Source organism: Tachyglossus aculeatus, chromosome 10 (genome assembly GCF_015852505.1).
Source record: "Tachyglossus aculeatus isolate mTacAcu1 chromosome 10, mTacAcu1.pri, whole genome shotgun sequence".
Taxonomy (NCBI): Eukaryota; Metazoa; Chordata; class Mammalia; order Monotremata; family Tachyglossidae; genus Tachyglossus; species Tachyglossus aculeatus.
The window spans coordinates 20371039-20379370 of NC_052075.1; the positions used below are offsets into that span (position 1 = coordinate 20371039).

General features: G+C 42.1%; 1 non-coding gene across 1 annotated transcript; it reads left to right on the top strand.

Moving 5' to 3' along the window:
• Positions 1 to 6788: 6788 nt before the first annotated feature.
• LOC119933784 lies at positions 6789 to 6979 on the top strand. Its single transcript, XR_005452657.1, has one exon. It is a non-coding gene; the product is annotated as a U2 spliceosomal RNA (small nuclear RNA).
• The last annotated feature ends 1353 nt before the right edge of the window (positions 6980 to 8332 follow it).

Below are 8332 nucleotides of genomic sequence, written 5' to 3' on the forward strand. Positions count from 1 at the left end.
AATAAATTATGTATATTCACATAAATGCCATGGGGCTGAGGGCATAGTGAACAAAGGGTGCCAATCCAAGTGCAAGGGGAACACAAAAGGGAGTGGGAGAAGAGGTAGTGAAGGCGTTAGAATTAGAACCCACGACCTCTGACTCCCAAGCCCGTGCTCTTTCCACTAAGCCACTCTCCTTTGGGTTGATTACCCAAAGCCTCTGTCAGTGGCGTCAATTTTTGAATCTGAAAGACAGCTAAAGCTATGTCTGTGAAGAGAAAAAGAAAGACCAATGACAGGATGGGGAGAGGGAGGGAGAGTGATAACAAGATGTCTTTATAAAATAGGGCATTTGGCTACAAGACTCCTTGTAGGAAGTCTGATATGAACAAAGTGTAATGTTAATAATAATGATGGCATTTGTTAAGCGCTTACTATGTGCCAAGCACTGTTCTAAGCTCTGGAGGGATACAAGGTAATCAGGTTGTCCTACATGGGGCTCACAGTCTTACTCCCGATTTTCCAAATGAGGGAACTGAGGCACAGAGAAGACATGGCAAAGCCTAGAGGGAAGAGCATGGGCCTAAGAGTCAGAGGACCTGAGTTCTAATCCCATCTCTGCCATTTGCCTGCTGTGTGATCTTGGGCAAGTAATTTCTCCCTTCCTCAGTTTCCTCATCTGTAAAAATGGGGATTCAATTCCCATTCTCCCTCCTATTTAGTGTGAATCCCATGTGGAATAGGGACTGAGTTCATCCTGATTTTCTTATATTATATATTATAAATATTATAAAATATAATATAATATAATAATATAATATAATTAATATAATATGATATAATATAATAAATATTATATTTTCTTATATTTACCCCCATGCTTAGCAGAATACTTGGCAAGAGAAGAAGCGTGGCTAGAGAAGCAGCGTGGCTCAGTGGAAAAGAGCACGGGCTTTGGAGTCAGAGGTCGTGGGTTCAAATCCCAGCTCCGCCAATTAGCTGTGTGACTTTGGGCAAGTCACTTAACTTCTCTGGGCCTCAGTTACCTCATCTGTAAAATGGGGATTAAGACTGTGAGCCCCCTGTGGGACAACCTGATCACTTTGTAACCTCCCCAGTGCTTAGAACAGTGCTTTGCACATAGTAAGCGCTTAATAAATGCCATCATTATTATTATTATTATATAATAGGCACTTAACAAGTACCATAACAAAAACAGAGGGGAGGGAAATGCTACGAAATTTGTCTGTGAGAAGCATTAGCCCTTGCTAATCTGCTCTTTTTAGTCATCCTGCAAACTGGCTTCCTGGTCAAGGTTCTTGTCCAATATTTTAAGTCTTCCTCATCTCTTCTCCTAGATTGTAAGCTCAAAGTGGACAAGGAACATGTCTACTAACTCCATTGTACGATAGTATTCCAAGTAATTAGTATGGTGCTCTGTATACAGTAAGCACTCAAATACCACTGATGGATCAATTTATGCTGTAATAACTCAGTCTTCAATCATGAAAAGCTTTAAAGATGACTACGTACTTTGTATTGCACAAAACAGGTGAGACAGACATGATCTCTGCCCTTCAGTTCTATGGAGAAGCAGTGTGGCTTAGCGGGCAGAGCACGGATCTGGGAATCAGAAGGACCGGGGTTCTAATTCCAGCTCAGCTACTCGTCTGCTGTATGACCTTGGGCAAGTCACTTCACTTCTCTGTACCTCAGTTACCTCATCTGTAAAATGGGGACAAAGAGTGTGAGCCCCATGTGAGACAGGCACTGTGTCTGATCTGATTAACTTGTATCTATCCTAGTGCCTCAAACAGTGCTTGGCACATAGTGAGCACTTAGCAAGTACCATAATCATAATTTCCCCAAGTCTAGAGGAAATGGAGGTGAGAGACAAGATACACAGCTGCTGTGTCTGGGTGATAGGGGTCCAGGAGAAGATGTTTGGGAAAGTTGAGTTGTGGAAACCCTCAAGACCTTGGGATCCAGAAACCTACACTGTGCAGGTATGGATATTTTTTTTAATTGAGTAGGATTTAGGAACATCCATTGCATTCTAATCAATGGCAACATTGTTCTACACCCAAGCAGAAACATTTTACCCTCATATTTTGTTTCATTTTTCATTTATTCCAAATATTAAAATTGGGCTTAGAGAAGGCTAGAGAGAAAGGTAGCTCTCTAAAAGTTAATTCAAACTTTAGATACCTTCAAATATCTGGGTAGATTTAACTCAAACTTTTGATGAATGTCTGGAAAGAGGAGAAATACCAACTTAGCTCATTTCTAGGAAATTTCATGAGATGTAGAAAAAACCCCCCATAAAAGACACATTTTAATTATTGATTTTAAAAGGCAGAATTTACATTTCTGTACCCTAAACTATGTATTTTATGAGATCAGACTAATGAGAAATATTGACTTTGGACCTTGTAAATCGCATCAAGCAACAGTTATAAGGAAGGTGGGAGGATTTTTAACTGAAATATGTATGTAAGGGTCATATTGAGTGATCTTTTTGACTTTCAAAGAACTGTACATTAGCTTGATGGAAAAAAAAATAACTTTTGAATTCTGACCTTTCTGTTAATCTACTTAGAATTAACAGGATGGGTGAGGTAAATGGAAATTTCCCTGATGGAAACACCTAGAAAATTTCCAGCATTATACGAAATTATGTGAGTGAAAAAATAAGGCATCTAATGTCAATGGCTGAATAATGTGCCAAGGCTGTTTTACACTCTGGGAGCTGTTTTTAATGAACATTCTTTTGGGACATGTCTTCACAAAGAACCCAGGCCTGGGAATCAGAGGACCTGAGTTCTAATTCTGACTCCACCATGTACCTGTTACTGAACCTTGGGCAAATCACTCAATTTTTCTGTGCCTCGGTTCCCTCATCTGCAAAATAGGGACTCAATACCCATTCTCTCTCTTCATTCATTCAATCGTATTTATTGAGAGCTTACTGTGTGCAGAGCACTGTACTAAGCACTTGGGAAGTACAAGTCAGCAACACATAGAGACGGTCCCTACCCAACAATGGGATCACAGTCTAGAAGGGGCTCACAGTCTAGAAGACATATGTGAGCATATGTCTCATATATGCTCTGGGCCTCAGTTACCTTATCTGTAAAATGGGGGTTAAGACTGTGGGCCTCATGTGAGACTTAATAATAATAATGTGCTTAACAATTATCATATGCTAAGCACTGTGGATACAAGCAAATCAGGCTGGACACAGTCCCTGTCCCACACAGGGCTCACAATCTTATTCCCCATTTTATGGACGAGGTAACTGAGGCACAGAGGAGTTGCGTGACTTGCCCAAGGTCACACAGCTAACCAGTGGCAGAGCTGGGATTAGAACCCATGTCCTCTGACTTTCAGGCCTGTGCTCTTTCCACTAGGCCATGCTGCTTTTCTGTGCCCAACTTGATTTATCTTGCATCTACCCCAGCGTTTAGGACAGGGCCTGGTACATAGTAAGCATTTAATACAATGAAAAAAACTTATAAAATTGATTGATTGATTGATTTCCCCTATCTGTAATTTATTTTAACGTCTGTCTCTCCCTGTAGACTGTAATTTCTTTGTGGTCAGGGATCAGGCTACTAACCCTATTGCTTTGTACTTTCTCAAGCTTTTAGTTCAGCTCAGTGAACGTGGTAAGCACTCAATAAATACCATTACTTGATTGATCCATGAGCCAAGCCATAGGCTGTTGGCTGGTCTGAATCCAGACCAAACTCTCTGATCTGAAGGGTTTTAAACTGATTAAGTCATGGGCTGCTATGGAATAATTCTAATTTTAGCCCCTCAAATTGCATGATTCTCTTTAAATCAATGACAACATTATTACCTTCTCTAAATGAGGACATCATCTTTATTCCCAGCTGAATTTCATCTAGGTTTAGCTTAATGTAATTCACTTTAGTAACAGCCACATTGGTTGGGCTGCGTCAATAGAACAAACGTTAGCAGTGGCAAGAGACAGCATGGCCTCGTGGTAAAAACCCAGGACTTTTTTTTATGGCATTTGTTAAGCTCTTCCTGTGTGCCAGACACTGTTCTAAGCACTGGGATAGGCAAAAGTTAATGAGGTTGGATAGAGCACCTGTCCCACTTGTGTCTCACAGTCTTAATCCCCATTTTGCTGATGAGGTAACTGAGGCACAGAGAAGCAAAGTGACTTGCCCGAGGTCACACAGCAGATGAGTGGCCACGCTGGGATTAGAACCCAGTTCCTTCTGACTCCCAGGACCAGACTGCATTCACTAGGCCATGCTGCTTCCCCTGGACTTGGAAGCAGAAGGCCTGAGTTCGAATCCTGACTCTGCCACCTGCCTTGCGAAGGTCATTTAGCTTCTCTGTTCCTGTTTCCTCATCTTTAAAATAGAATTTGCAATATTGTTTTCCCTTGATGGGGCAGAGACTATGTCTGATCTGATTCTATTTTATCTCTCCTGGCACTTAACACATTGGAAGACCTTGACAAATACCACAGTTATTACAATTAGAGAAGCCTAGTGAAAAGAGTCCAGGCCTGAAAGTCCGAGGTCCTGGATTCTCATCCCAGCTTGGCCACATATCTGCTGTGTGACCTTGGGCAAATTGCTTAACTTCTCTGGGCCTTAATTTCCCCTCATCTGCAAAATGGGGATTCAATACCCATTTTCCTTCCTCCTTAGGCTGTGAACTCCATGTGGCACCTGATAACCACAGTGCTTGGCCCATAATAAGCACTAAAATATTCTTGTTATTACTTTTATCATTCATTGATTCAATCGTATTTATTGAGTGCTCACTGTGTGCAAAGCACTGTATTAAACACTTGGGAGAGTACAGTATAACAACAAACACATTCCTGCCCAAAACGTGCTTACAGTATAGAGAAAGTATTGAATGCTTCACAAATTTACGTGTCATCCTTGCCCCAATCCTCTCTCTCTCCTCCCAATTTTAGTATACGTGCATGTTATCATCATCATCATTACTACCCATCAATAGTCAACCCGCGGGAACCCTGAGATAACAACTCAGCCTGATTGGACAGACATTCATTCACTCATTCAATCGTATTTATTGAGCGCTTACTTTGTGCAGAGCACTGTACTAAGCACTTGGGAAAATGCAATACAATAATATATGTTCCAGGAACTGCAACTCCCACCAATGGTAAGGAGCTGTGAGCCCGTTGTTGGGTAGGGACCATCTCTATATGTTGCCAACTTGTACTTCCCAAGTGCTTAGTACAGTGCTCTGTACACAGCAAGCGCTCAATAAATACGATTGAATGAGTTTCTGTGTTTCACTCGGCTGCCCGGATCATTTTTCTGAAAAACTGATCACCCCATATTCCCCAATCCTCAGAACCCTCTAGTGGCTGCCCATCCACTCCACCTCAAATGGAAACTACCATCAGCAATAAAGCACTCAATCTGCTCCCCCCATTCTACCTCATCTCACTGATCTCCTACTACAATGCAGCCTGCACAATTTGCTCCTTTAATGCCAGCCTACTCACCCTACCTCAGTCTCATCTATCCCCCCTCTGGTTTCTTGCCCACGTTCCTGTGCTCTGGATCTGACTCCCCCTTCATATCTGACAATCCATCACTCTCCCCACCTTCCAAACCTTCTAAAATCCCGTCTCCTTCAAGAGGCCTTCCCCAACTAAGTCCTCAATTCCCCTACCTCTCCTTCCATCTGAATCGACTATGCGCTTGGCTGTGAACCCATAAGTGCCTATGTTTACAAATCACTATTTCTCCTGTCTATAATTTGTTATATCTATAATTGATTTATATTAATGTCTGCCTCCCTCATAAACTGTAAGCTCGTTGTGGGCAGGGAATGTGTCTGTTTTTTGTTGTATTGTAATCTCCCAAATGTTTAATACAGTGCTCTGCACACAGTGAGCACTCAACAATTGATAGACTATCAGTAATTTGTTATATCTGTCTCCTGCTTTAGACTGTAAGCTCTTGTGGACAGGGATCATGCCTACCAACTCTGTGGTACTTTTTCAAGTGCTTAGTACAATGCTCTGCACACAATAAGTACTCAATAAATTTCACTGATTGATTGATTGATCCACATAGAATCACATCACATGACTATATGCTCCAGTCAAGAGCAGTGAATTCTGCCCAGGTTCAACAGTCGGAGTTGTCAAGGGACTACTCCAAAGGAGAATCAGTAGGATTTAACTGCCCCAATCATCAATAATAATAATAATAATAATAATAGTATTTCTTAAGTGCTTACTATAATGCCAGACAATGTTCTAAGTAGTGGGGTAGATACTAGATAATTAGGTTGGTCACAGTCTCTGTCCCATATGGGGCTCACAGTCTTAACCCCATTTTACAGATGAGGAGACTGAGGCACAAAGAAGTTAAGTGAGTTGCCAAGGGTCACACAGAAGACAAGTGGTGGAATTGGGATTAGAACCCATGACCTTTCGACTCCAGGCCCATGCTCTATCCACTGTGTTATGGCTGGAACATTCACAAGGTCTGGTTTCTGCACAGGGAAAGGACCAAAAAATGGTCCTTTGGTCATATTTATTGAGCTCCTACTGTGTCCAGGGCACTGTACTAAGTATTATAAGGAGTGGACATTATCCCTTACTGTCTAGTGAGTAGACACTTAAATAAATAACAGTTAGGAAAGGAAGTGAGATTTCAGAAGGGCTATTTAAGAGTGCCAATCCATCGGATGTGAAGGGAGCGGTCAGTGGGTCTGCCACTCGTTTGCTGTGTGACCTTGGGCAAGTTACGTCGCTTCTCTGTGCTTCAGTTATCGCTTCTCGGCCTTTTGGTTAAGATCAAGTGTAGTATCTGTTCTTATCAGTTTAATATCTGATACGTCTTTGATGTGAAGCCACTGTGTTAAGCAGCTTTTTGGAGAAAGGAGGTGGGTTGGGAGCTTGCTCCATCCCCTCCGTGCATCGGCCTGGTATTGCAGTACTTCCAGGCTAAGTATTTCTTCTAGACTGTGAGCCCATTATTGGGTAGTGACCGTCTCTATATGTTGCCAACTTGTACTTCCCAAGTGCTTAGTACAGTGCTCTGCACACAGTAAGCACTCAATAAATACGATTGAATGAATCTTTAAAATGGGGACTAAGACTGTGAGCCCTATGTGGGCCATATACTGCGTCCAACCTGATTAGCTTGTATCTACTTCAGTACTTCGTACAGTGCCTGGCACATAGGAAGCTCTTAACAAATTTCATCAAAACATAAATTAAAAAAAGAAGGGAAGGCAGGAGAAAAAGGTTGTCAATGAGAGAGGCAAGAATGAGGCACAGTGATTACGAACAAAATATGTGAGGTGGGATGGTCATTATGAATAGGGAATGTCTGTTTATTGTTGCATTATACTTTCCCAAGCACTTAATAATGTGCTCTGCGCACAGTAAGCACTATTGAATGACTGAATGAATTGAATGTAGTGGGAGAAGAGAGCGGAGTATTTGGGGGAAAGTCTGATAAGGCACTTTAAAGGGCATAGGGTTTTCACTTGGCTGGAAGGAGAAAAGAGCAACCAGTGGAGGTTTTAGAGGAGTGGGAAGATATGCCCAAAACAACATTTTAAACATGATCCTTCTAGACTGTAAGCTTCTCGAGGGCAGGAACTCTGTTGCAATACGCTCCCAAGCACTTAATATAGTACTCTGTAGATGGTAAGCACTCAACAAATACCACTGATGGATTCCATGACGATCTAGATGAAAGAGCGGACTGAACAGGGAAGGTACTTGAGGAAACTGGTAGAGTATTCAAGTCAGGATATGACAAGTTCTTGGACCAGCGAGGTGGAAGTTGGATAGAAAGGAAGGGGCAGATTTTGGAAACACTGGAGAGGAAGAATCAGCAGGATTTGAGGGTAGATTGAATATGGGAGTGGAAAGAGATAATGTCCAGTTAGGCTTGAATGCATATTTAATAATAATAATAATAATGGCATTTGTTAAGTGCTTACTATGTACAAAGCACTGTTCTAAGCGCTGGGGGGATACAAGGTGATCAGGTTGCCCCGCGTGGGGCTCACAGTCTTAATCCCCATTTTACGGATGAGAGAACTGAGGCTCAGAGAAGTGACTTGACCAAAGTCACACAGTTGACAAGAGGCAGAGCCAGGATTAGATCCCATGACCTCTGGCTCCCAAGCCCGGGCTCTTTCCACTAAGCCACGCTGTTTCTCTAATTTATTTAGTGGGGGTAAGATAAATAATCTCCCCGGGAGTGGTGGTCTGCCCTGTACTCCTTTATTAAATTCTGAGCAGCGGTCTGATCGGATGTCAGGTAGGGTTGCTACTGGCCCCACGCTTAGAACAGTA